The sequence below is a fragment of the Rattus norvegicus genome, chromosome X, assembly GCF_021556685.1.
Source record: "Rattus norvegicus strain SHRSP/BbbUtx chromosome X, alternate assembly SHRSP_T2T, whole genome shotgun sequence".
Taxonomy (NCBI): Eukaryota; Metazoa; Chordata; class Mammalia; order Rodentia; family Muridae; genus Rattus; species Rattus norvegicus.
This window is the reverse complement of record NC_141554.1, coordinates 111,664,345-111,671,417: the sequence shown is the minus strand read 5'-3', so window position 1 is coordinate 111,671,417 and position 7,073 is coordinate 111,664,345. Positions and strand designations below refer to the sequence as shown.

At 42.5% G+C, this 7,073-nt stretch overlaps 2 pseudogenes; one reads left to right on the top strand and one right to left on the bottom strand.

Moving 5' to 3' along the window:
- Window positions 1-501: 501 nt before the first annotated feature.
- Metap2-ps2 (methionyl aminopeptidase 2, pseudogene 2) lies at window positions 502-1,998 on the bottom strand (annotated as a pseudogene).
- Window positions 1,999-4,246: 2,248 nt separating this feature from the next.
- LOC147998325 (uncharacterized) lies at window positions 4,247-6,342 on the top strand (annotated as a pseudogene).
- Window positions 6,343-7,073: the final 731 nt, after the last annotated feature.

The window sequence follows — 7,073 nt, the reverse complement described above, 5'->3', positions numbered from 1 at the left end:
ATAGCAGAGTAATATTCCATTGTGTAGATGTACCACATTTTCTGTATCCATCCCTCTGTTGAAGGGCATCTGGGTTCTTTCCAGCTTCTGGCTATTATAAATAAGGCTGCTATGAACATAGTGGAGCACGTGTCTTTGTTATATGTAGGGGGATCTTTTGGGTATATGCCCAAGAGAGGTATAGCTGGGTCCTCAGGTAGTGCAATGTCCAATTTTCTGAGGAACCTCCAGACTGATTTCCAGAATGGTTATACCAGTCTGCAATCCCACCAACAATGGAGGAGTGTTCCTCTTTCTCCGCATCCTCGCCAGCATCTGCTGTCACCTGAGTTTTTGATCTTAGCCATTCTGACTGGTGTGAGGTGAAATCTCAGGGTTGTTTTGATTTGCATTTCCCTTATGAATAAAGATGTTGAACATTTCTTTAGGTGTTTCTCAGCCATTCGTTATTCCTCAGCTGTGAATTCTTTGTTTATTTCTGAACCCCATTTTTTAATAGGGTTATTTGCTGACAACTTCTTTACAGGTTGGGCGCAGCAGTATGATAGGTGCAAACACTTGCTGTGTATGATCCTTTAATGTCACAGAGTGGTGGATATGGATCCACAATGCCCAAGTCACTCAGATTCTTCAGAGCCACTAATGATTCAGCCACCTTCAGCAGAAGGCAAGGGCACCAATGTTTTCGTTGATGACATTTAACAAATGTTTTGTTCTTGGAAGTCTTATTGGCACATACCCCACATCAAAATTTTTTATGTAGTGTGATCATTCCATGTGGTCATGAATCACGCCCTTCCCTGTGCTATCAAAGATCTCAATGGCATACACTTCTCCTTCCTCCATTCGTGTAGCTTCCCCTCCTTTCACAATGGGCACTGTTTCTCCAGCGTGAATTCTATATGACCCAATTGAATGTCCACTTAGGTTACATATGGTTTTCACTTGATATGCCCTCCCATCTATTTCTACTTCATAGGAATCCATAACTTCTTTTTTTTTTTTTTTGGTCTTTTTTTCGGAGCTGGGGACCGAACCCAGGGCCTTGTGCTTCCTAGGCAAGCGCTCTACCACTGAGCTAAATCCCCAGCCCCAGAATCCATAACTTCTTGAATGGCCTCACTGACATCATAGAGATGAACGTCAATCCCAGCACACTTTGTTCCAGTATTAGTGGCATTTTTTACAGCTTTTAATAATATGTCATATTTGGGATTAAAAATAACAGTAATAGCACAATTGATTATTCTACCACTTATATGCATTCCAAAGTTGATCTTACAGATGTTGTTGTACTGTAAGACTGTCGTGTCACCAGCATTGGGAGTGTAATGTGCAGCACAGTTGATGAGAGAACACACAGTGGGAAAGGCCAGGCCTGCATTTAACCCATTCTCCTTTATGAGCTTTCGGGAACAGTCTTACAACTTCTCACATATTTCTAGCATTGTCATCCCAGGCTTGATCCAGCTCATGACATATTTCCTAACTTGCTGCTGTGCTTCCACAGCTTCTCAAGTCACTCCTAATCTCCTCACTAGCCTGATCTAGCACCTTTTTCTCTTCACTTGTGGTTCTCCAAGCAGCTGTCCACCCATCTTGGGTGGGTGGGTATTCACACTCTTGTCCTTTGGGAAATACACCATTAAGATACAGATCACATATTGGAACTGAGGGAAGGTTTGTTTGAACTCTTGGTCCTCTCTTCTTCTTTTTCTTCTTCTTCCCAGTTGCACCATCAACATCAACATCTCCATCATCTTTCTCTTTCTCCTCCAGTGCTTGTCTCTCCAACTGTTTTGCTACTTCATCCACCGAGGTTCCTAATTCTTTATCAAGTTCTTGTTGCCCTGCTGACACAGCCCCTTTGACCTTCTTCTTCTTCCGTCTTTTCTTCTTGGAGGCTTAATTGGCTGTGCTGGAGGTTCCCTCTCCCCTGTCGTCTGGATCCAGGTCACCATTCAGGTGGCCTCCAAAGGACACTGCCTCCTCCATGCCTGCTATGTTGCCCAAGAGGTAAAGGGACAAAAAGAGGGAGTGAGAATGAGCAGTGAGGGCCTGCTCCTTCTTCACCTTCCTCCACCAGCGATGCCGGAAGCCATGCTCGATGCAAGGTCTGCTTTTAATGATGTTTAACCCACCACGTACAAAGGTAGCAGAAAAGAAATGATATGGGGTAAGTGGACCTATTTAGAAAGGTTCATTGGAGCAAATTCTATCTGTATTGTCAGGAAATTAGCAGTTCAGTTCACAGGAGTCAGCAGCTGCAGCTCCAACCATTTACAAACACTTCAACAATGCACCAGCATTCCAGTTTGGTAGAGTCAGGATAGCAAACACAAATCAGCAGAGGTGACACTACCTAGCAGAGACAGTCAGGCCTCAGTCTCAGCATGAGTCAGCAGGGAGGATCAAGAGGAACTCCAGGAGAAGTTCTCAGCTATGCCTCTTTCAGGGAAGCCAAGATCAAAGAAGATGCTAGACCAATCAGTGTTGCACAGCCAGCTCTATAAACAAGCCTAGCTCAGGCTCTTATTACTGTCCATTGAGTCCTATTTATACTTGCTCCAATCATCACATGTCCTCCATGGGTCTTGCCTCAGCAGTGTCTTGCCTAATCACACACATCTGTTTTAGCTAACGTCACTCTGCCAATCAGCTCAAGTCCGAGGAAGCAGGAAGAAACTGCAGCAAACCACCAGAAGTTTTGGGTGTGTTTCTTTCTATGATGTCCCAAGAAATGCTGCTTAACTACTGCAATGTACAGTGGACCAATTAGTGAAGAATCCTTCAAAGAGAGGAGAGGGACAGAGAAAGTGGGGAGGAGATCAGAGAGCACAAAAGGGGTGATTATTGGCAATGTAAACTAGGAAAGTCCATTCTTTTGTATAATCCTTTACTAACTAATAGTGATTAATGGATGTTGGGGAGATCAAAAGGTCTCTTATGCTGCTGCACAGTAGGGCAACTATAGATAACAGCAATATATTGCCTATTTAAAAATGAAGTATATTTAAGGTTTCACCAGAAAAAAAATGAGAAAGTCTTAAAGAATTAGACATGTTTATCATGACTGGATTATTATATAACCTATTTCTACCATACTACATATAGTATGGTACATATTAAGATACACAGATTTTATGCTTTTATGTAAGGTGAGAGTACATTTTTTTTAGACAGAAGAACGCCCATTTGTCCTCTGACACCAACAATGTAAAAACAAACTCTTAAATCTGAGGCCACTTGTGTCCTGAGAGCAAAACAGTCCATAGTTATACATTTGACTGTGGCTTTTTTTGGTGTTCTTATTTGAAAGTGGCCAACCAATGTCATAGCATGCAGGTACACTACAATGCCAACAAGCCTTTCCGTTACAGTCACCTGGAGGCTACTTCTGTACTTTTGCCACCCCCCTCTCGCGCCTCCTGCACTCCCCTGACCTGTGTATCTCTCGTGCTGTGTCCACCTCTTTTAGGACTCTACCCTATGTGGCTTGTGTGGCAAAACTGGGGGAGGTGAAGGACGAGACTGGACCACGAATCCCTTGGAGAAGCTTTGGAGCCTTTGAAGTTGCAGGTCATCGTATTCGGTGTCATGAGTTTCGCTGAAATGGTCACGAACAATTTTTAATACTGTTAACACATGCAAATGGCCATTCTCTTTCTGGTGTGAGTTTGGGGGTTGCTAATATTGTATTATGTTTTCTCATGCTAAAAGCCTGTGTCCCTCCAGCTACAAGCTGTCCCTAAGGGACTTGGGGGAAAGCAAGCTAGTCCCCATATTGAAACACTTTACAGCAGATTCATTGCCATTAGAGAATCAGAAGACAATGCGGCCTTCCAGGGAACTACACCACAGCCTGAGAAGACTGGTCACTCATCGAGTTTGTGACTTGGGCATGACTATTTTTCAACCAATGAGCTTAGAGCTCTTGAGCCAGCCTTTGGTAACTTGAAGTTTCCGCCAACTGTCACAGCATATCCGGTGTTTTCCTTATCTTCTCCACCTCCAGGTGAGGACATAGTCTCAGAAGTTCTTTTTGTACTCCCTGCACAGACTCCGTTGCCCAAAAAAATTCCTTTTGAGACATGAGGCCCCCACCTCTGCCCTTCCCAGAATACCCTGGGCCAACACCGTGCCCCACAATCCCCAGCGCTGGGTTAGAGAAGGGTGCTGCTCTTCTGTAACCTACTGTTGGCTTCAGCTTTAGTGCAACCCCCGCTGTACCACCAACTGACTGGACATGGCCTTCACCAGCAATCAAGACTCAGCTGTAGGTGGCTTATGCAGCAGAGCAAATATTGATGGAGACTTGAACCTGAGGGAAGAATACCTCATAGTAGTTCTGTTGTCCCTTGAATGGCTTGTCTTTGTAGGATTTCTAGGTTTCCTGACATGCCAATTTGGCTTGCAAAATATTTGGAAAAAAGAGGAAGGGCAGGAGGTTGATGGCCTTGTCATGGTACAGAAGCCCCCCCGTCAATGGAAATCTGCAGCAGGAAGATGAGGTAAATGAAGATGAATTGCATAACTATGCAGAAGATGATGGATTTGAGTTCAATTTCCATAAGGACTTCTATGAGGATTTTGACTTCATGGAGTATTTGACCGAAGAGGACAGCGAAGAGGAGGAGGAAAAAGAGGAGGACGAGGAAGATAGCATCGATGATGACAACGATGGCTATGGTGACCACGTCTGTGATGATGACAATGATGACGACAATGACGACTCAGGAACTGCAAGTGTCTGTGAGTTATGGTGATATTTTGGACCCCATTCTAGATTGATAGAATTTGTTTTTCACTGTTATCTGATAGACAGACCTTATTCTTATTATGGTTTAGCACCACAAATATCACGTGGTAGGCAGAACGGGAAGATGACTCACAGTAGAGGGAATCCCGGGCTCCCATGTAAGACTCCGCAGACAGGGCAGCATCAGAGAAGGCAGAACAGCGGACTGCCTAGATTGAGGGGAGGTGGGGGACAGACCTGCAGGTGGCTGGAAGCAGCTAATCCAGGTTTGAACAACTGCAGGGTCAGAGTGGCTCTCAATTCCTCTACCCTTGCTCCTGCTTGTATGGTTCACATAAAATCCAGGCTCAGAACTTGTTAATCCTGATCAAGTGATAGTCCAGGCCCTGGAAATTTTGGGGCCTACTGTGCCCAAGTAGAAGCTCAATTTAAGAAAGACCCTCTAGTATGGAGAAAAAGCATGTCTTTTAACTAACCACTGTGATAAACCCATGAAAAATACACCTAGAGTGCTTAAATCTTTAAGGATTGAGAAACTGCAAATTTAAGGTGATTTTTCTTCTTTAACTTTACAGCAAATGAACTTTCTTCCTCTTCTTTTTTACCCTCCTTCCTTTCTTCCTTCCTTTCTTTCTCCTTCCTTCCTTTCTTTCTATTTACATTTCAGAGCCTCACATTGATAAGCGCATGTGGTACCACTGAGGTATATCTTCAGATTTTTAAATTTTTGCTTTTTAGTAGCTTATATATGTACACACATAAGAGGCCAGAGGACAATCTTGAATGTTGACTCAATTACCATCTATCTTTTCATGTTTTTGTGACAGTGTCTCTCACTGACTTTGAATTTGCAAATTAGGCCCAGATGACTGGGCAGCCATCCCATGTGATCCAATCTTCTGTACCTGCCTGACCTTAGGATTACCAGTGACAGCACCAGGCACCCCCTTTTTGTCTGTACTGGGTAAACAATCTTTCACAGCTTTTTTCATTCTATTGAAAGAATTTCTTGTTTTGTTGCCCCATCTAGCCTTGAACTCATGGCAATCCTCCTGCCTCAGCCTCAGGTGTATAGTTTTTACATGAAGCTCTGCTAAGAGTATACAAAATGGAATCAGACAATTTGATTCTGGCTCTCTTTCTTTCTATGGTCCAGGAATAACAATAATCCTAGTGCTGGGAAAGATGGTGAGATTGGTCACCGTGAAAACTTACCCAAAAAAGTGAGAGCAATAGAAATATTGTAGGAGCTACTAAGAAGGATTCAGGCAGTCTTTCATTTCTCCTCACATTTCTAGTCTTCAGGTTTTGCTGTTAATACATTCCTGAGTGAGGAAGTTAAGTATACGCTGTCTTATTTCTTTCGTGGTCTTGACGTTCTGGATTCACATTCACTGGTCACCGATGAAGCAATTGCATATGAAACCTCAAATAAGGCCTTTGAAGGAACTGAAGATGAGGAACCATGGGGAAAGAATAAAACTGGAGACTTGGAAGCATGGCCTTACAGTGACTGGGACCACAAGGACTACTACTTCCCTGAGGAATGCAGGTATAGGCTTAAAGCTCTTAGTGTTAATTAACCACTTCGGACATACCCCTATTGTTCAGAGATTTCATGTTTTAAAGTATTCTGTTATAGTTTAATAACAGTTTGAAGTTAATAATGTATTTATATACGGAAGTCAATATATTTTATGTCTTTTATTCCCGATGGCAAGCCCTTTATCTTATAGCTCTAAGACTACTACAGGTGGGGATTAATTAGCCCTAGTAAGGAAGACCAATAGAGAAAGATCACCAAGGGAAGCTTGGCCTTTGTTTCTTGGCCATAGAAATATAGTCTTTCATACTAACAATACTTGGGAAGGAGTGATTGTTCACAAAATACTGAAAAGTTAAGGGATTCAGGTGAGACTGCAGTTCATGATAAATGTATATTAGTTTAGCTGAGATTTTTATAGTTCATGGAATAGTCAAATAAAATTAGGTTGTTTCTTTTTTTTTTTACTACTGAATTAGGAATTGAGTCTTATATCCCCTCTATTCACCTCTGTCTGCCTTGCTCATTTTTAGTGTTTCTATTAAGAAACATTTGATGGCATAAAAATATTACTTGTTAGCAGCCACATTTTTATTCTAAAGACAGTGAAACTGAGGTCCTGGGAGTTTGAGGGAATATATATGGTTTGTTTACTGATCATAGGCCAAAAGCTTTATTCAGAGTGGGCTCTAAGAGAAACAAATGAATATTTGTAATGATGAACAGAAGGGCAATGAAGTTGATGTGACAGATGCCCTCAAGTGGTTTTTT